The sequence below is a fragment of the Pelodiscus sinensis genome, chromosome 9 (assembly GCF_049634645.1).
Source record: "Pelodiscus sinensis isolate JC-2024 chromosome 9, ASM4963464v1, whole genome shotgun sequence".
NCBI lineage: Eukaryota > Metazoa > Chordata > Testudines > Trionychidae > Pelodiscus > Pelodiscus sinensis.
The window spans coordinates 53,866,955-53,889,458 of NC_134719.1; the positions used below are offsets into that span (position 1 = coordinate 53,866,955).

At 40.9% G+C, this 22,504-nt stretch overlaps 1 long non-coding RNA gene across 4 annotated transcripts in view; it reads right to left on the reverse strand.

The window, feature by feature from the left end:
* The window catches only part of LOC102458226 (uncharacterized), a 97,790-nt gene that overhangs the window by 25,538 nt on the left and 49,748 nt on the right, over positions 1 to 22,504 (reverse strand). The window lies entirely within an intron of this gene.

Genomic DNA, 22,504 nt, shown 5'->3' on the forward strand with positions numbered 1-22,504 from the left:
ATTAAAAGCGCTTTGCAGATTTGTTTTATTGCCCGGTACAGAGTAAGAACTGAGGACTTTCAAGCTGAACAGCTTTAAATTATTTCTGAATCAAGATGAGATTTTACTGTCTTTTGAAATAGGTTTGAGCTCTTCAGGTCTGGATACTTCACTTTTTTTGTGTGTGCTTACAAAATGTATTCCCAAAGCTGCATTTTAAATGTTTAACGGGATCAGATCATCAACTGATGTAAATCAGAGAAAGTTGACTTTAGTTAAGTTACACTGACTTACATCAGCTGAATATCTGGTCCTTTGTGTAACTACAGAATTAAAATAAGAACTTGTTTCTAGCTCAAGGTATCTCAAAGGACATACATAGTTCTATTTGGCTGCAGTAGTTTAATTTGGCTGCAATTATGATTTCAGCAACATCACATACATGGCTTTTAGTATTACACCTTGTTTAGTTGAAGGATAAGAAAAAAAGAGGCAGAACGCATATCAGTTTAAATGCCTCTTGTGAAGGACAGCAGCAAATCTTTTGTGCTCTAAGACAGTGTTACCACTAGGCAAACAGTGAGGTCCTGGAAGGAAATTTGATCCTTCAGATGAAGTGATGATGAGTATTATGTGTTAATCAGACCTTGTTGTATGTCATAATTGCTTCAAGACCTAGGGTGACAAAGTTCAAGTCTTTCCCCAGGTTATGGCTGCTCTGTACCCCATTATTCAGGCATAGCAAAGACTGATTCAAAGGTTTATTTATTGTTGCTTCTGGCTTTTCTGGTACTGGTTCTTCTCTGGTTGAGAATATAAAATGCATAATTGGTAGCAATAGCAGCTGTTTGCGGACTAATTGTGATTTACCCCAATGAAAGGTAATTAAAATTAGTTAGTCTGTTTTACCAACATTACCAGTGAAGACATACTATAACACTACACAGTGTTAGCTTTTCTAAAGATAAGATATCTAGCTAATACCAGGCTAGGTTGTTATTTTAAAGGACACAATCAGCTTGATTATTTTAACTGATCAGGCAAAAAAAATATTTTTTTTCCATTATTGTATCTTTCATCAGGGTAAATCACATGAAATCATTCTGAAAATAGCTGCTATTACTACTAATTAGGCATTTCAAGGACTGATCATGCTAGGTATTGTACAAACACATAAAAAGAAGCAGTCCCTATTCCAAAGAACCGAAGAAGAAAAAAGCATGGGAGGGGAACACAGAACCTTGCATAAATGTACCCCATCTGCTATTGCCTCCAGATAAGGGAAAATAAACATTTTAAGACTAGGTGCTAGGAGAGGAATACACTACACCAACATAGTACTTAAGGGAAGGCACTTGGTTATGATTTTGAAATAGATGAAACTGGCCACCAGATGCATGGAAGACAGAAGCTGTTCTAAGCATAAAAGGTGACTTGCTGACATGCATACGGCAAGAGCAGAAAAAGAAAAGACAAGGCTTGATTTGTTTCTGATGTGGTCATTTATAGCTGGCCATAAAAATCTGTGGCTCCAATCTGCTTGCATTTATAGACTTGCACAGGTGTTAATGGCAGAAGACAAAAAATGCAGAGTAGTCGGGTAAACAGCAGACGCCAAAAGGAGAGAATTGGGTAGTGCCTATAGTAAGGAGGAATGAAAAAGACAGGGAAATATTAATGGATGGAGTTGCATTAAAGCAGTGAGAGGAGAAAGCATGACTTTAATGCAGAAACAGAAAGACAGTATAGGCGTACCTAGCTAGTATTGCCGTGGATACGATCACATGACAAGATCATTTTAACTGCAATAATTTGGATAGATTGAGATAGGGAGCATAGTGATGCCAAAAAGGAGAGGATTAGGGTAATAGGATAAGGCAGTGGTCCCCAACCTTTCGGGGCTGCCGGGTGTCCAGGGGCGGGGCCACGCATGCGCCACGTGCCCGGGGGCGGGGCCACACGCACGTGCCACGGGCCCGGGGCTCAGGGTGCAAGAATGGCTTGGGCCAGCCCTGGTTACTCAGCAGGCGCACATAAATGCTCCAGAGGGCGCCATGGTGCCCGCGGGCACCGCGTTGGGGACCACTGGGATAAGGAATGGTCTGATGGTCCTGCCGTGAGGGCAGGGGACTGGCCTTGATGACCTCTTAAGGTCCCTTCCAGTTCTATGAGATCCCAAACTTTTAAATGTAGAAAGAAACAGTAGGTACATGCCCAGTCATTCACAGTTACTGCAGGTCCTAGACATGTTTAGTATTTAACAATGGCCCTATAATAAATAGCATATAGGACATATGATTTACAGTCGTTATGTCATGTGGCTTAGGCTCTGATTTCTGTTCCAGGCTCATTCATGGGCTTACACCTTCTTTGGCGCTCCGACAAATTTACCCATTTGTATAATGGGCATAACATGACCTACATCAAAGACGAAACATTACTTATGAAACTTTGTTATTAACTTGTTAAGGTTCCATTTCTTTGAATGAAAAGTGGTATCAAAGTGTATAGACTAATTATTTTTATTTAGAACCGGCAGAGGCAATCAGGGCAGTGAAACACCTGGGGCTAATTGACCAGCCCTACAGAGTCAGCCCAGCCTAGGCTATTAGGACACCTCGGGGCAGTTATAAAAACCTGTTCAGACTGGCTATAAAAGAACCTTTGCCTACAGTTGGGCACGTGTGTAGCTGAGAGGATGGAGGAGGGCGCCGCTGCAAGAGGTGGAAAAGAGACAACAGCTGAACACTAGGAGGACGGACCATGGAGAAGGAAGATGCTGGGGAAGGTGTAAGGAAGTAGCCCAGGGGCCTGGGCTGGAACCTGGAGTAGAGGGTGGGCCCGGGTTCCCCCCAACTCCCCATATACACTGCATTTCCCATACATACAGCAAACAAAAGCCCTGGGTGTGGTGCCTAAAACTGTGGGCTGCTGTGAGCCTCTGTGGCAAGGAAAAATCCACCAGGAAGCACAGGACTGAGTTTTCATAGGAGCTTCATTGCACATTGTACATAATTTGCAGAAGCTAATAAGACTGCAGCTTAATGCTAAGCATAAAGATGGTGTTAGCACTGAACAAGGAGTCTGGAGACCTGGGTAATAGGCCCAGCTTTTCTGTGTGATGTTAGGCAGGTGATTTACCTTTCCTGTGTCTCTAGTTCCCTTTTTACCCTGTGTTCTATTTACTCAAATGTAACCACTCTACAGCAGGGACTATGTGTTTGTACAGTGCCTAGCACAATGAGAGCCTGAACTTCTTGGGGCACATGCACGTTACTGTAATATAAAGAATAAATAATATTTTGCACATGTAAATATCAAAGGAGAATGAGTAGATTTCTCAGCTCAGTTTCTTTTCTTCAACAAAATAGAAGTGGAATGCCAAGTTGTTGAGTTAAGGTCAAATGATGCAGGAACTAATTACAAGGCCTGTCTCCCTGCACACCTGTTGGCTAATTGGCCTCGCCATCCTGCTGTGTTGCCGGCCTGTAAACAGTAGTCCTGTCCACCTGCTTACAATTTATCTCCAATGTACTCTTTTCTGAGTATCATTTAAAAATAAGCCTTGTTAAAATATATTCTCATCTTTGACTTTTTCATTCCTAAAAACTTTCAGCTTGATTCAGAGTTCACTGACATCCACAGCAGTCTTTCCATTAAGTTCACTGGGCTTTGGAGTAGCCCCCCTAATGATCTTTCTGCTATGGCTAATTAATCCTCTTCATTAGTTACTCCCCAGATTCCATTCTTTTACCTCATCACTTCATGCCAGTGCACATTAGTCTTGTCTTTTAAACGTTAATTGTTGCTGTGCATGCCCTTCATGTAATGTCTTAAGAGTAACACATACCCCGCCCCCAATATCCACCTAATGCTTCCAAGGACAGGGAATCGGAACGTGGCAGGTGCAGTGCAGGGCAATTAAAAAACAAATCTGTGCTAACTGAGGGGGAATCTTCAGTAAAAATCACAAGTGACAACACCAGATGTCTGGGGGAAATTGTTATTGACTAACTATTTCCATAGCTGGCAGGCTTTGACACCTTTGTATGGTGCAGCTATTGTAAAGTTAAGTTCTTTGTATTTTCACTATTGGATGTTTGCAGAGTGACTCACTCATGCATTGTACCTACTTAAGCTCCTTTCTTCTTATTTATGGGATAACATTACTCAAACCTGTTAGTCATTTATTCATTTTGCCCCAAAGCATTAAAATGTTGTGTTCCTTTAGATATTTGCTGATAGAGTTCCAGGTTTTTGATTATTTGGAACAGAGCAACAACAGAGTAGCTGAGCAAAACATAATAGGGGTTTGTGTTCACCACCATGTGAATAACGTAGCTGAAATGGACATACCTTAGGTCAACTTATCGTTTTCTGCTATGGCGAGAACTGCTTCATTGGGAAATGCTGTCTGGTTGACCTACTTTTCTTTTCTTGGAGAGTAGGAGTACTGGTGTAACCTGGAGAGTATGGTCCCAGAGATTTAGTGCGTCTTCACTAGACCCACTAAACTGACTTCTAATGTATCGACTGCAGAAGAGTCCATCTCTATAGTAGTGAACACAAGCCCTAAGAGATGGTTTTCTTGCCTCAAAGAGCTTAGAATTGAACTAGACAAGAGACATAAAAGGATGTTACACTGCATTTGGAAGTGTGATTGCAGCTCAGGAAATAAACCAATTCTAGATTTACTGTAGCTAGCTTTCTGAAAAGAACGCTAAAGGTGCAGCTGCCTGGGATTCACTGCAGTCTATCAATTCCACACATACCCAGAGCCCCAGGTGGGCTTCTCCAGTGTGTGCTCATGCCTAGGCTGCAGTGTCTCCACTGCTACTTTTGGTGTGCTAGCTAGAGTACAGCAATCAGAAGTATGCCTGCCAAGCTGCAGAGCTAACCTTTGATGGAATTGTAGACATAGCTAAAGAATAGGAGAGGAAAGAGTGGGAGGAGGTGAAAAGAGATGACAAAGATCATGCAGCAGGTCAGTGGCAGAGCCAGGCATAGATCCTGGTTTCCTGGCTCTAGACCAGTAGGCTCTCTCTCCCATTGTTATTTGGTTTTATTGAACATTTCAGAACTAATTCTCTTAGGCTATGTTGGGACTGCCGAGAAAAGTCGGAAAAAGACACACAAATTGCAAACTGCAATTTGCGTATCTTTTTCCGCTTTTTTCCCAAAAGAGGCTTTTCTGAAATTTGGCCCATCTACACAGGGCCAAATTTCAGGAAAAAAGTCCCCTTTCAGAATATCCCTTATTCCTTTCACCAAGAGGAATACAGGGATGCTGAAAGAACACGTCTGCTTTTTCAGAAACTGTTCCGAAAAAGTGGATGTGTTCCTTGGACATAGCAAAGCTTTGTATCCTCTGGTATCCCGGAAAAGCTCTGCAGTCTAGACATAGCCTTAGATACAGATATTTGAGGGTCTGGCCTAAAGCCCAGTGAAATTGGGATTCTTTCCATTGACTGAAATGGACTTTTGATCAGGCCCTATATGTTGGGGACAAAATGGATGCATATTGGGCTTAGTTGGACTAATCTATGTCTGAAAAATCTCTTTCCTCCTCCCCACCCAAATGAGACACTAAAAGGACTGTGTGTATCACTTTTGATACTTGCCTAAATTCTACTGGCATCCTGGGTTTTTATATATTGTTTTCCCATAATCATGCAAATCATCAGGTCAGACTCAGAAAGTTTATTCAATACTATATTACAAAATTAAACATAAGACTTCTACCTTTTATACAAACATTTCTTTTTCCAGCCAAAAGTGGGGGAAAAACCCGTTGGTAATAAAGAACCACAGCAGTGACAAGATAGTGAAACAATAGCATAACCAAGCTGCATCCAGGTGGCATGAAGAATCAAAAGGAGGCATATTGGAGCAAGATAGTTATAGTTATGCTATTGTTTCACTATAGTGTTTGTATACAGGTCCCACTGAGAGCCTCATCCTAATCTTAAAGGTACTCAGTGTGTTGGGGTCTCGCTGTCTCTGAGACCAGCTCTCCATTTGCAAACCACAGCTGTAACTGCGCTGGTGCTATCTATGCCCATGGTAAGGATCCGGGCTGACATGGAGAATGATCCCTGACTGTACAAATCCCAAACTGAGACAATTAGAATGGGCTCTCACACAACTCTTTTCAGTGAAAGATAAAAATCCCATCTTTTGGTGGAATAACCCTGCAATAACAGACGCTGTACTAAGGACATGATCTAAACCCATTGCAGTCCATTGACTGACTTCATTGACTTCAGTGGGCTTTAGATCAGACAAGGTATGTTCAAAAAAATCCAACAACAAGTATTATATTTCCCAGAGTCTAGGAAAGATAAGTTTAGATGCATTACGGACTGGCTCATTAGCAAATTATAAGACTGTTTTTAATGCCCAGACACTATAATGATGGGTGCAATATAAATATTTAAGGTAGCCTATGATGAAGAATCAGGGGCTGCATGGTTGTCTGATAAAATTAATTTTTAAACAATTCCCATATTCATCACAGTTCTTTTTTTATATAGTTGACAAATTTTGCTGATACAAGTGATATTAAAGTTGACAATGAAAACTAAAGAAATATCAGTAAAGAAAAAATGAAAAACACATATGTAGAAAAAAATCTTTACATTTGCAGGCACATATTTATCATTTCAGTGTACAGTATCTTTCAGGAAGAATAGACTAGAAAAAAAAGGGGACAGGAAATGAAGCCTCAAGATTATACTTCTCACATGAGGAACAGACTCATACTCCAATATGAAGAATAACCTTAACTCTGACCCATTTGAGACACACATGTAGTATCTCATAATTATAGGCATGAATATCATTCAAAAAATGGTCTTCAGTATGGCTGTGTCTACATTGGCACCCTTTTCCGGAAAAGGGATACTAATGAGACAAGTCGGAATTGCAAATGCCATGGGGGATTTAAATATCCCCTGCAGCATTTGCATGAACATGGCTGCCACTTTTTTCTGGCTCGGGGCTTTGCCGGAGAAAAGTGCTAGTCTAGACGGGATCTTTCGGAAAATAACGCCTTTTCCGGAAGATCCCTTATTCCTGGTTTTAAGAGGAATAAGGGATCTTCCGGAAAAGGCTTTATTTTCCGAAAGATCCCGTCTAGACTGGCGCTTTTCTCCAGCAAAGCCCCGAGCCGGAAAAAAGCGGCAGCCACGTTCATGCAAATGCCACGGGGGATATTTAAATCCCCCATGGCATTTGCAATTCCGACTGGTCTCATTAGCATCCCTTTTCCGGAAAGGGGTGCCAATGTAGACCCAGCCCAAGTGTATAGAGAGTAATTTTAATGCTACTTTTGAAATGTGCCTATGATAAATGTACTTGCAAATTGGATTCCCATACACAAATTCAAAATACCAAACTTGAAATACAGTCCTTATGGGAACAGGGAAAACCATACTCAAGGACAACATGTTACTGTTGCCTTTTCATCAATTAGAAGATAAAAAAATAATGGATTTTGATATTCTCAATTCAGCAAGGCATTTACAGAGAAGTGTAACTTTCAGCAACCCAGTGGGAGATTACTCATATGCTTACATTAGGCACATGCTTAAGTGTTTTATTAAAATCAAATCAGGAGCATAATTTAAGTCATCATGATAAAGCCATCCCCCATTCTGATCTGCAAGAATTGTATGCTGACTGCGTAGGTGTAAATGACGATATAAGTAACAAAGCTGGGACACATCAGGCTGCTAACACTTTCTTTCAGCAATTGTTAGCCAAACTCTATGACCAAGGTTCCAACAGGGCTCAGGGTTGATTTCATTTCCCTTATTTGTAGCCAGCCATAATTACAGATGTGAATGTTTCTGTTTAAGATTAAGAATTGCGTTTTTTAATTTAGTACTAATGAGCTTGGAAAATAGCCAATGCATTTCCCCTCTAAAACTTAAAGATGCTTTTAGATTGTAAAAGCCATAAAATTGCTATAAATCTTAAAAACGATAAGTAGGCAGTTCCTAAAAGGAGAATAAAACCTACTATTTTTTTTCAATGGCTCAACAGTTAATTTCGGATTTATAAATATATTACATGTTCAAAGAACAGATTTCATCAAATGAACTGTTTAATTTCTTAGAGCCTCATATAAAGCAAATACGTCACAAATGACATGATAGCACTTGAAAGGGTTTTAAATACACTAAAGATAAGTCATCACAATCTGAATTTTTTCCCTTTATACATTGATTTATCACAAGTGAGCGAAGAATAAATGGACCTATGCCATGCCCAGTAAAGTCAATACACAGACTCCCATTTACTAAAGATGGTGTTGCATTAGGCCCAATATGGGGAGATTTCATGAAACGATCCAAATGCAGCTTCATCACTTTGTCTCAACACCCTCTGCTATTCTACCCATTACATAACCTATAATTTTCCCTTCAGGACAGGCTCTCTGTGACCCTCTCTAGGGAATCAAATGGACTGTGCACAGGGCAGCAAACCCTTCCAGTCCTGTTTGGAATAGGGCAGAGGCTGATCATTCCACAGGCTCAGCCACCCTGAGGGGTCAAGTCTCAAAAGAGCCATGGCCTCACCTTCCACACAGTTCCTGAGACATGCCCTTCCTGGCAATGAGACAACAGGAGCTGGCTGCAGCCTCAATGAATACTTGGTGTTGCATTTACCAGAATATAATCTGTGTTTCTTGATAATGCCTTCTTTAGGCCCACTCCCCCATTGTAGACATCACACCTAAGTCGTGGGAGTAATACCATGATCCAAAGTTTCTGAGAGTTTGTTTCTAGGTGATGGGTGGTAATCAATGAAAATTAGGTATAGGTTGGTATCAGGATGAAATAGAAGCTGGTATTAATGTATTTTTGGGTATAATTTGCAGTTAATGGGTTATGTTGGTTATGGGACAATCAACAGAGAAAAATCCAGCAGAAAAACATTCAAAGTGGCAAATCCAAAAATGTAGCCAAAGTCAGGAAGGAAAGATAATGGTTTTGGGAGAAGAAAATCTAGATTTAGGTTCTGTAAATTCAGGTACCAACTGAGACCATACTCGGCCCTGCCCATTAAGGAATTATATTCACAATAAACTATTTATCTTTAAAAAACTATATCTGTTTTCAGGGTTATTTTATTTGTTCTTTTTCTATTTAGTTTAATGTCTATGTGTATGTGTTTATATATTAATTATTATGATCATTTCGGAATTGTTTGTGTATCAGTGGTGTCTAACAGTTTTGTCCTTGGCTAAGCCACTGATTGGCTTCATACCTGTGGGTCAGTCATTTAGGTTAACATTTTCAAAAGTGTCCTCTAGTTTTAGCAGGTTCCATTTGTGGGTAACCACCTCAGATGCCGTAGGCCTGCTGGTCAGACATGCTCAGGAGGTATAACTGTAGCTAAAATCTTGTGAAGCCCTTGGTGTTTGAGACCTCTGAAAAGCAGGCTGTCAAAAGCTGACCACCAAACAACGTGGCACATAAAGTTAATGAAAACTGAGGCCACAATTGTTTTCTGCTCTAGTTTTCTTAGATGTGCTGAGGGGACAATATTTTCTTACCTGACAGTGTCATTGGGGACTGTAGGTTTTAAAGGACCTAAGGGAGTTTGTTGCCCAACTCCAACTGAATTTCAATGGGCTTTGGGTACCATGCTCCCTTGGCCTTCTTTGCAACCCCCTGACCCAGGGTGTTTAAAGTACTTTGAAATGCTCAGATGACAGATGCTGTATAATTGTAAGGATCTATCAGGAGCAAGGTGACACTATGAGTACTTTGATAGAGGTATTGTGAATTTGTACATTGAGGATGGAAGTGGCTTTTATTTTGCCCTTGCCCTATTTTTCTCTTTATGTTTTCCCCTGCATCCCAACAAGTCTGTTTCCAATGTCATACTCCAAAAAATGCCACTGTCCTTTGTCTGGCTAGTAAAAGGTTGTGCTGGTACTGAATGGCTGGCACTCCCAACACCCAGGCAATATGCTACCTTCAAATAAGCTTAGCCTCTGAAGATGTGTTAGCCGAAAGCTGATTCTTTCCCCTAAACTGGTCTCACATTTATCAGTGTGATAAAACAGCTGCCAAGTCACTGGGCTACCTCCACAGAGAATTTTTTTGGATAAACATGCCATGTGATTAATAGTTTTTCATACCAAGTTCACTTGACAGAACATTGCTGGGATAATTCATCATTTGTGTCTTTCCTTGTACATTCTTATTAGCACATCCTGACTATATGGATTATGGTTAATAAATTAGTTATTAACTGTAAAATATTATTTAATGGTATTTGTAGAAAAGACTTTTTTCTTCCACAGCATTTCTACTCACTTATTGGCAACTGTTGTGCCAAAATATATATTGAGTTGTAATTTGGCAACAAGCTTTAACAATCATCTTTGTTATTCCTACTACTACTATTATTATTTATTTTTCTGTGTCTCATGGGGACATAAGACATCTGGTTTCAAAGATAGTGGCAGTAATAATTATTTGCATCATAACTGTAGCTAAGTGGATAGCTGAGAGCATCTGTTATAATCTTTCAGTTGCTTTAACCTGTCTCCAGAGAGGCTACGATGGCTGACATATTCTTTTCTATTTTTGTCTGAAATAATGTTCTTTATGCAATGCAGATTACCTGTCACTTAAGGAAACTGGCACTAGCATTTCCTGTTCTTTTGTTTTGCATGTGAAAAATTAAAAGAGAAGGATCAATAAAAAATGAGATCCTATTATAGGGGAGGCAGTGTGCAAGTTGTGTAAGTTGCATATTCCCACAGTGCAGTCTGATGAAGTCTGCATCACAAATAGACCTGCTAAACTGAGGGCTAGCTCAGTGGTTTGAGCATTAGCTAGCCAAACCCAGGATTGTGAGTTCAATTCTTAAGGGGACCATCTAGGGCAAAAATCTGCCAGGGATGGTACTTGGTCCTGCTGTGAAGACAGGGGAGTGGATTTCATGACCTCTCAAGGTCACTTCTGGTTTATGAGATAGGTGTATCTCCATATATTAAGTAATGGTGACTTGGAGGTGTAAGTCAAGTTGACTTTACTTCTGTGGATCCACGGGTCAAACAGCCCAATCCCACATTGCTCAGGTAAGCCCAGGTTCTGCAGCTTTTGCTGATTGATCAAGCCAGGATTAGTCTAGTGAAGAGGGCAATGTTCTGGTGGCTTCTATTTATCTTCCTACACACAAGGGATGATTGAGAAAAAAGGAGTGTGGCCAGGGCACTCATTTGGTCTTTTGACCAGTTGGGGCAGTTGGCTATTTTTGCAAGTTAGAGCAGCCTTCAGGCAACATTGACCAGTGCTAAGGGGCTCCAGCAACAAATAGCTTACTTGTGATTGAAGCAGAGCAAGGATGGCTCAAAGATAACTTTGCATTCAAGCCCCTCCTTCACTCCTCCAAACTGTGCTGTGTGTGCCATGTAATGAGTATGAAAAGGTGATGAGGTCACAGAGACTAGGAAAGGGGGAGGGATTCTATTCATGTGCGTTCCATTTTAGTACAGAACTCCATGGCCAAGATATTTTCTACTAACTCTGACCAAGACACATTGTGTATTTATCCCAGTAGGTGCAAGGTTGGCTATTTTTTATGCTGGTTTTTAGTGTACTTTTTCCCCCCACTTTTAAAAATTTAAAGTTGGAATAAATTTAAAGTTTATTTTAGACTCTTCTATGTGCCTGATTCAAACTTTTTCTTTCAATTCAACATCGGTTTTTTTAATGGCTTCTACTGGGGTTTGGATCAGCCCCATGTTATTTACAGGTCCTGATTTCATGTTTCTTGGAGGCTCTTAGGGCATGCGTGTGTGCCACTTCAGATATGAGAATTTGGAACTGAAATGCTAAGGCTGAGTGGGGAGCTCAATGCTGTCTTTTGCTTCTGGGTGTGTTTTAGCAGATAACGAAGGCAATAAGAAGGTGCAGAGATGGGGGGTTAGCCACTACTCCAAAGAAAGAGAGGGAAGGAGAGTGGTAGGAGGCTTGGGACAGACTGACAGACAGGTCAACCAGCAATTTCTACCCTGAGATTCTTTGTTGTTTTAGATATATATTTTATAATATACCATGGAAAATTATAATCCCATGACAGAATTGTATATGTTCACTTTATCTAAATATTGATATCTATATTTTTTTAAATTTACATTTATGGATATCTATACAGGAAGTATTTCGTCTTAAAGTCTGTAGGGTTTTGCAGTCATTTATACACAATCTTACCACACTTCTATGGAATGCTGCTGATTTCATCTCTGTTAAAGTCTTTGGGGCTTTTCCATAAGAGTGCATGTGTGCGCAAACATGCACACGGACAGTTTCCAAGTGGTGTTTTTAAAAGAAAAGCATCTTTCAGTAGCTGACACGGATTATTTAACTTTGCAAAACCAGCAACCTAGAGTGCACAAAAGCTGCATTTCAAAAAGCCTTTATCATCCACAAATTATTCCATTGTTACCAAGGCTTTGCAATTGTTAGTTGTTACAATGGTGTCAATGTATGTATCCAGTGCTAACATTCTGTCAGGCTTTTCATGATAAATTCCTATTTAGAGGTGCTTACTATCTTAGTCATATCTCTCAACAGTCCCTCATTTTAGACACACATTTATCTCCATCCTTTCAGACCTGGCATTCTTTCAGTTTTATTATTGTAAAATATTTACATCAGAAATACAGAATTATAAAACTGAGATTAGAGAACAATGCCCTTTTTGTGGAATAAATTAATCCCCTTCCCTTGTCATTTTCAGATGTCTGCATTTACAATTGTCTTGGGTGTTCCTCTTTAGGTCTTTGTGCCATGTTCTGTCATACTTAGCCCCTGGCAACCTGAGAAACATGATCTTGGTTATTTCAAATCATACATTGCAGAAACTTGGCACAAGTGCACATACAGATGCAAATGTATGTAAATTAAAGTGAAAATTGTTAAAGTAGGATTTTGTTCTGTAGCAGCAAATCAAAACCTTTCCAACTACACTTTCATGTTAAAAATATATGGTTTGAGACAATCATTTTCATTTTACAAATATACTACAAGTTTGGACACCAAAGTGAACAAGGGAATATTAAACATAAAGGAACAGATTAGAGAAGCAAGAAAACTATTGTACTGTTCATATGCAGTGGATATCATCGTGGCATTCCAAGTGTATGGCAATATTTTTATTCAAATACGTCCTGTGAGTTGCATTCCTTTTGCTTACATAAGCTTTAGCATTAATGTTACTTAAATAAAAGTTTAAAGTAATCTCTTTTTAATATCCATTATATTCAGATTTTGGATTGAGTCTAAGTAAGCATGCCTGATATCTCAGATGAGTGTGTGCAATTTTGTATGCACACCAGGTACTAAAATATGTATTACTATTTTGCTATTACTACTTTCTCAGCTGAGTATCTAAATGCACTAAAAAAGAGTAGCACTATTGAAGCTGGTGGGTATAACAGCAACCCTTCATTCAGGGTAAATGAAGAAACAGTTAAGTGCCCTTTTGAGTAAAAGGGCTGAAAAAAACAGGACCCACTATCCAAAACACAAGTCACAAACACAGATAGACAAAAACTGAGTGGAAGGGTTTCACTGGGAGGCTAAATGAGTGTTGTTTTAGTGGAACATAAGAACGGCCATACTAGGTGAGATCAACGGTTCATCCAGACCAGTATCCTGTCTGCCAACAGTGGCCAATACCAGATGCCCCAGAGGGAGGGAACACAACAGGTAATTCTTACGTGATCCCTTCCCTCTCACCCACCTTCAAAGAAACAGAGGCTAGGGACAGCATTCCTATCCATCCTGGATAATAGCTATACATGGACCTAACATCCATGAATCTGTCTAGCTCTTTTCTGAACCCTGTTAAAGTCCTAGCCTTCACCACATCCTCTAGCAAGGAGTTCCAGAGGTTTACTGTGTGCTGAGTGAAGAAAAAGAGCAGTGAGTATGAACAGAAACAGCCAGAAACACCATCAAATCAGACAGAGAAGGCAAAGGAAAGCCAAGAACAATCAGACATGCATATGCAGTACAACCCTGAGACAAAAAAACTAAGACCAAGAGATTTTTGGGCAAAGAGCTGACAGGAAAAAAAGGTTTGGAATATTGAGCAATGAAAGTCTCTCCTGCTATTTGAATCCCACTGTGTTCAGGGAAGTGAAACTTTATGTACATTCTTTGTAGATAAATAGGATTGCAGCAAAGAAATATTTTACTTCATCATCACATTTCCCTTCTAATAGAGACAATCCAAAAGACCCCAAACACTGGCTAATCATTCTGCTGCAAATGGGTAACCGTGGTATTTGCATATAAAGTAGATTCTCACAATAGCCAGAAATGGTATTTGAAAATTAGACTTGTATTATCTTGTTCAATAATGGAATTTAAGATTCAGGTTGAAATTCTCCTCTCAGAGTTGCATGGCAGATATTAATGTTCTTCTAGCAATGTGTGAGAGCTCTTTGTATGAAGACTGAGTTGAATGTTGTTAGTATTAGAATCTATAGTCTCAGGTACCTTGGCTGCATTTCACTGTAGCATGATCACACCTACTTTCACTCTGAACATTCTATTTTTTTTCTGAAAACAATACAAGATAAAAAAGATAAAAAAGTAAACAATCATAAAAAGGATCAAAATTCAGATGAGAAACAATGACAGACTCTTTGTCAAAAAACAGATCATTGTCCGACTTTAGGTATTTAGCCAAAATCTAACAAATGAAAAACCCAAACAATGAAATGGTTTCTAGAAAAAAGACCACAGAGACGAATATGGAACAATATGACACATGAACAATAGTATATTCCAAACTCTTTGTGTCCTGGAGTTAATTTCTAGGTTCTAAGAATGCACAGCAAATAGGAAATTGTATTAGAGATAAAATGTAGCCACTGTCTGCTAGAAGGAAGAAGGTTCTTTATTGCAGGCCTACCTGGTCACCTCCATGAGTAAAATAATTTTGCTATTGACTCAAAGGTAGTTTTGATAGGCACAAGCTACAGAGAAGTAGTAAGATACAGTTTCATCCCTGCAAAGCTAAGCAGTCAAGATCAAACAGAGCCACAGCACAAGCAAACACAATATTGGAGAAGCATGACATCATTTTCAAAATGAAAAACGTCCAGGTACATGCAGAGAATCACTCACAGAAATTCACGGCATGTGAAATTGTCAGCCACTGTGTAGCTTAAAATCTAACAGTGACTAGTTTAAGAATTCTTCAGTCATTGTTGCCCGCTTGCAAACTGTGAAGGGAATTTAAAGTAAATAATGGAATAAAGGCCTAATTTAGTATTTCTGTGAAGAGTGTACAGTAAATCTGTGCAGAGCTCTAATAACATCTAGAAAATAAGTTAAGACTTTATATATAACCAGAGTCAAAGATTCAGGCCAAGCATACAGATACACATCCCAAAGGTGAAGGACTTAATATTACCTTAAGAAAGAAAGAAAGAAAGAAAGAAAGAAAGAAAGAAAGAAAGAAAGAAAGAAAGAAAGAAAGAAAGAAAGAAAGAAAGAAAGAAAGAAAGAAAGAAAGAAAGAAAGAAAGAAAGAAAGAAAGAAAGAAAGAAAGAAAGAAAAAGGGGTTTTTAAAGCAATGTGAGTAAGTTAGGCAATTACTTTCAGAAGCCAAAATCATGTTCTAAATATACCTTAAATTTTAAAATACCATGGGCCACACTCTCAGCTTATGAAAACTTCCATCACTCTATTGAAGTCAGTGGAACTAGGCTGAATGACTTCTACAAATAAGCTGACCCTTATGTGTCTGAACAGAACTTTTCACGTGAGAAGTACTCTATTTCAAGAATGCTTTATAATTTACCTGTTCCATTCCCAACTCCAGGGAATGACTAAAAGTAGCCTAGGGGTAACATTTTCAAAATTGCCAATATGACTAACTAACGTTAAGGCCTTTCAATGAACTTTAGGCTCCTATATCAGTTTTGAACAAGGAACATGGGCCCCTAAATCACTAGACGTTTGTGAAAATTTTACCCATGGCTTTGTTTTAAAAGATGGCAGCTCCATCTGCACAGTCCCCCCTGTCTGGGGAGAAGGAGAGCACAGCTTGCCCAAAGAGGGGAAGAGTTCAAATAGAATAAAAACATATATATTTTGCAGATGGCTGTTGCATTGGTGGTCGCTGCACTGCCAATGCAAGCAGGTATGTGGCCACGGTGCAGTTCTCACATGTGAGGAGTGTATCTGGTGCTGTTCTACAGCTAACAGATGGCAGTTAATTCTTATCATAAAGCTCTATACTTCATTCCCATTGGCAATCTCTTGAGAACCCTTATTTATGTCTTTAAACCACGTAAGAAGATTTTTCTGTGTGGACGAGTAGATGCCAGAGTCTGTATTTTATCAGAAACTGTATGTTAATTATTTTCGTGGAATCAGATTTACTCTGTTACCAGTATTTTGACAATAGTTAAATATTTTCTACCGAATTTAGTGTGGCCTTTTTCTTCCTTGTTATGTGCATCTTAATAATTGAATACCATAAAAACAGAACTTTTAGTTAGGGGACACTCTGCTCTGCATGTTGACAGAAGGCTGCCTCATGTCCTGCCTCCCCCTGAGCTCTGGCTCCACTGCCAGTGGGTGCAGCATTGCCAGCACCTAACCTCAGTCCTGCCTCTGGGCTCTCAGCCTCGTGGATCCCACCAGGCCTATTGAAGTGATGCCAGCAGCAGCAGTGGTGGGATCTGGGCCTGACTAGGGTACTGACGACAAGTGCTGAATCTGGGTGGCACTCAAACCAGTCCCTAGCTCACAATGCTTCTCCCACAAATTTGTCCTGAGCGCCCCTCAAGCATTTTGGTAGCCCTTTGAAATAGGGACCTTGAGGCAAACTGCTCCCCCCCCCCATCCCTGAGAAGCCCTATCACTTAGTGGACTACGAAAATACAAGAAAAGGTGGTTTCAGAGGGGTAGCTGTGATAGTCTGCTTCAGTAAAACCAACAAGGAATCCCGTGGCACCTTAAAGACTGGCAAATTTATTTGGGCATAAGCTTTTGTGGACTGGAGCCCACTTCATCAGATGCACCAGCCCACAAAAGCTTGTGCTCAACTAAATGTGCTAGTCTTTAAGAAAAAGCTAGATATTGAATTGTCCTCACTTCCCATTTGACACTGGCCATTAAGTCCATTGAGTTCAGTAAACTTAGCCCTGATTTTCACTAGTATAAGAGGAGAACTATGACCAAGATATTTATAACCAAATCTGAAGATTTTACTCAAAAAAACCTCCCTAGGTTACAGGCTGCAAAATTTGCTCATTAAATCCTGGGGTCACCTCTTGGTCCTCCCTGGATAAAATCTATGGGGAGGGGTGCCTGGGGAAAGAAATCCCTGTGAAGATGCCTTTGCAGCACAACCCTTTTCATTACAGAGCTGGGGGAACACAGAGCTCGTTATCTCCATTTTCCCCAATTCCTTATGGAACAGGCTGCAGTCACAGCTGATCCATGTGACTTTCTGCAACAAACCAGACCACACACGCTTCCACATTCCCCACGGTGGCCTTCAGGTTCCACCCTATGGCAGCACAGTTCCCTCCCTAGGTGCAGTTGTCCAAGGACTTTAAAAAGGAGAGGACTCCAGGGTAAGAAAATGCAGCACCTCACTGGTTTGTCTTCTCTAAGTTCATTAGATAATACTCATCAGCTGTATGGACATCAAATAAATCAGCCTCTTCCAATGGCTCACTAAGTCACTGTCCATCACTCCTGGGACATCAGACTGGGACTGAGCAGTCATAGTAAGTCCTTCTGCTAATATGCCTGTTCAACCAAACTGTTTTGAAGTGAATTTAAACATCTATTCCATTCTGTGGCCAAAAGCCTTGATATTCTCCTCTGTAGGTAAGCGACATAAAGTAATCTCTTCAGAAGTCTATGGCAATGTCTCAGCTTACATCAACTCTGAATGTGGCCCAGGCAAAATGTTTTCATCCCTCTGTAATGGAGTTTTAGGTCCCAGTCTTGTAATGCACCTCACTTGGGTAGAGCTCCTTGCTCACCTTGAGCCTTGCTGAAGTCAGGATGCATGAAGCTGATTGAAGGATTGGCCTTTAAAATTAATCACATGCTTTTAATAAGGCACACCACTTTCCATTTATATGCCTCTTGTTTTATTTGTTTTTGCAATCTATCTTACTCTACAACTTAAACAAAGGGTGGTCTAAAATATTATTTCAATTTTAATTTCATTTCTATTCCACTATATTATTGATGTGAGAGAAAAATGCTAGCTGTATTTGCTCTATTGCTCACCTGATAAAGAGGATTGTGCCATGTGCAGTAAATCTGTAAGCTTTTTACATGCAAGTTGACAGTGTATTCAGGTCCACGACATCCAGCTGTCAGCTCTTGTTACGTATTTACAAGAACAATTTGGATATACGCTAAATGAGAAAATATCTTTCCATTTGTTTGGGGGCGATGAGTCGTGTTTTCAGAAATATGAGACAATTTTTTTAAAAAGAGGATTAAGAAAGCAAATGGGAGAGTTGTTTTACTAATAAAAGTGCCTTCTTCTCATTTTTCTCATTGTCATAAACCAGCATAAAATCTAGATACAGAACATGTAGAATAGCTGATGGATCATATCTGTTTAAAAACAGAAAAAGGATGACTGCCAGGCTATGTCAACAGATATTTTGTTGTGTAACCGGTTAGAATGAGATGCCAAGTAATGCAGAAAGCAGAGGTACTCTTCACCTGCTATGCCTATTTCTAGAGAGCTGTCCTTTCTGTTTTAATTTACATGGAAATTAAAAACTCATGTGAAATAAGGAATATTAATGGCCTCCTATCCATCCTAACTCCATATAGAAAAAAAGTATTCATTTTCATCAGATGTAATCGTACCAAAATTGGGACCCTTCAGGGAAATAAGTATGAATATTAAACATGTATTTCAAATAAACTGATCAATTCAAATATTTTTATAAAATAATCACTTTGCTTTGTGTCCTCTGGAAAATGACGTATGCATAATATAATTTATAAAGACATTTATCTTCAGTGACCTGGGTGGAGATGGTGGGTATTTGCTTGTTTTAACCCTAGAACTGTGAAACAAGTACTTGAATAAACCATACATAGTGGGAGAAATCCTGTCCCCTTTGTGCCTGTCAATCAATCCCCAACATAGACTACAAAAACTGAGTGGAAAACAGTAATTCCTTTTCACAGAGGATTTCAAAATTGTTTATATTCCAATTCAGAAGAAAAAACAAATTTCAAGATTGTACATGGCAAAAAGTCAGATGGACTTTTCACTTCAGCAAAATTGAAACTTTTCACTTTGAACTAAACTTAAATTTTTAAAAAAGTATTATCAAGAGGAAAAACTGAAACATTCCGTTTCTATGGATGTTTGGCTCACTAGATGGTTTGACACTGTCAGAATTTTGTCCACAAAATGAAATTATCATGCTTTTATGAAGCAGAACTTTTTCAACAGAACTATGTTCTTAAAATATTTTTTTCCAGAGACATCCCTCCAACCAGCACAAATATAAGGCTCAACAAGCAGCAGAAACAATGAAGATTCATGGCATTCATGTGTTCTCCAACAATTAACATCATCTGCATCATTGTAAAGGGACATTTTATGTGCGGTCCAAAGGATAAATATGGGAATAATAACTTGTCCAAAGTCACTCAAAAAGTCAGAACTGGAAATCAAGCCTAGACTGCCTGAGTACCAGTCCAGTGCCTTAATCACAGGATCACCCATCCTCCCCTTTCCCCTCTCGACTTTTATTTAACCTTTTCATTATGATGTGATTATTTTTATAGCAACAATTAAGAAGTTGCACTGTTAGAAATTTTTTTGTGTTCTCTAGTTGAGGTAAAATATAGCACCCCCCTCCCTTGCAGGTGGAGGGAGGTGGGGAAAATGGACATGTAAGAGAAGCCATAGTCTTTGATCACTGATCTCGTATTTGGGTAATTTTCAGATGGAGCTTTGACTTGATGATATATACATTTTCACCAGTGTGGATTAGTACTTGAGACTGGATTAGAACAACTGGGAACAATAGGAGAGTTTCTTGAGGTGGTCAGTGTGGGGAAAATACATGCCACTACTCAAAAGGCTATTAATCTATGTCAGATGAAGAAAGGTTTTGTAATGCTGGAGGAATTGGCAGTGTAATTAGTGCAGCCCAAATGCTTTGCCCACTGGCAAGATAACCCAGACATTAATTCATAGTCTAGAAGGTTTTCTTCCAACTTGCAAAATCTGTCCAATTACTACACTACAAGACACAAGAATCAGTAAACATTTTCTCTTTTGAAAAATTGCCCTGGAGGGATAAGTTAAAGGAAAGATGGTTAAGTAGAAGGCACAGTTGTTAGTCTTAACCTTTTGGTACTTGTTCATTGCTATTCCATCTCAGGGCATGCATTAATATCATCTACTTGTTGCTCACTCAGGCCCCAGAATAGGAATGCAGCATAGTATCACCAAGGCCACGTCTACACTACAGAGAAGACTGAAGCTGTCACAGTTGATCTTCTGGGGTTCGGATTAGGGGGTCTAGTGAAGATTTGCTAATTCTAACTGCAAGAGCACTCCTCTTTACACCAGTAGTCTTGTTCCTATTAGGAGTAAGGGTATGTCTACACTACAAAGTTAATTCAAACTAACAGCCGTTAATTCGAATTAACTTTCATAGGCGCTATACTAGTGCTCCGCTAGTTTGAACTTCAGTCGAACTAGCGGAGCGCTTAATTCGAACTAGGTAAACCTCATTTTACGAGGACTAACACCTAGTTCGAATTAGCTAGTTCGAATTAAGGGCTGTGTAGCCACTTAATTCGAACTAGTGGGAGGCTAGCCCTTCCCAGCTTGCCCTGGTGGCCACTCTGGCCAACACCAGGCAAACTCTACTGCCCCCCTCCCGGCCCTGGAGCCCTTAAAGGGCCATGGGCTGGCTACACAGTTTGTGCCAGTTGCAAACCTGCCAGCACCCAGCCAGCAGAGCCTGCACCTGCCACAAAATGAGCCAGCCACCCAATGCCACCCAGCCCTCCACTGCTCCCCAGGACCAGCCTGGTAGCTCCCAGGAGCGTGCCCGTGGACGCAAGAGGCAGGCGCCCGTTTGGTCAAGTGCGGAGATCATGGACCTCATCCAGGTTTGGGGGGAAGCCTCCAATGTCCACAATCTCTGCACTAGCCACAGGAACGCGGCCGTCTACGGCCGCATGGCTGCCAGCCTGGCCACCAGAGGCCACCAGCGTAGCCGGGAGCAGGTCCGCTGCAAAATTAAGGACCTGCGGCAGTCCTACTCCCGGGCCTGCCAGCCACAGGCCGACATAGAGGCATGCCCCCACTTTAAGGCTCTGGACCGCATCCTCGGGGCTCACGCCGTCCATGTCCCCCGGGTGGTGATTGACCCCGGGGCAGAGGAACCACTCCCGGACACGGAGGAGGAGGAGCCGGAGGACACCAAGAGCCGGGAGCCTGCCAGGAGCCTGCTCAGGACCCAGGACCCCCGAGGCACCCCACTGAGCACGTCTCCTGTGTTGTCCGAGGCTGGGGAGGCCTCCACCTGTGAGTACCATCATGCTCCCCTTATGTGTACGGGGGGTGGGGGGAAAGGGAGCCCAGGGACCATGCGCCTGGGCCTTGCCCACCACGGAGCAGCATCTGGGTGTCATGCAGGGGTACTGGCCTTGCAGAGGGGTGCTGGGTTTCACCCACCTGCGCACCACCCTGTCTGCAACAGCCACCCGCGCCCGGGCCAGCAGGAGAGCCAGGAACCAGGAGGACTACCAGCGGCAGCACCTCTGGTTCCTGGAGCGGCTGCTCTGCAATCAGGAGCACTGGGTCCGGGAGAACCTTCAGCTGTGCCAGCGGAGTTTGGAGGTGCTGGAGGAGCAGAGCCGTGCCCTCAGAGGCCACCTCCAGACCCTGGTCGACAGGTTCCTTCCTCCTCCTGCTCCAGCTCCTGCAGCTGCCCCAGATCTCGCTCCTCCTCCCACCCCTGCTGCCCCTGCTCCCCGTGCTCTCCCTGCCCCTGCCCCCCTTCCCACTCCTGCTCCCCTTCCCACTTCCTTTGCCCCCTCCCGTCCCTCCTGCCCCACCCTCCACATCCGCTCCCCCCCGAGGGCTTTTAATATGTGTATGTCAGTATAGCAGGCAGCTTTGAGATACTTCAATGTTTACCATTATAAAAAACAGCTCTAACACCTAGGATGGGATTAATATAATAATAAGCATATGATCAAAATTGAGCAGAAATATAGAAGCAGTCTCACTGAACACTGATTAGGAAAGTTGCTAATACTGTGGTACAGCTGCATGAGATTTCAGTAACAAATGGTATTTGGAATGTTTTAAGAGTAGGAAACAAAATACAAATATTTTCATCTTATTTTCATCAAAGTCTTAATGGTAATTTCCCATTTGTACTCTCTCTGTTGGAAATGTATTATATTCTTGGGTGCGAAAAAGAACCACCTTCAAAACTAAACCTTCACCCAAG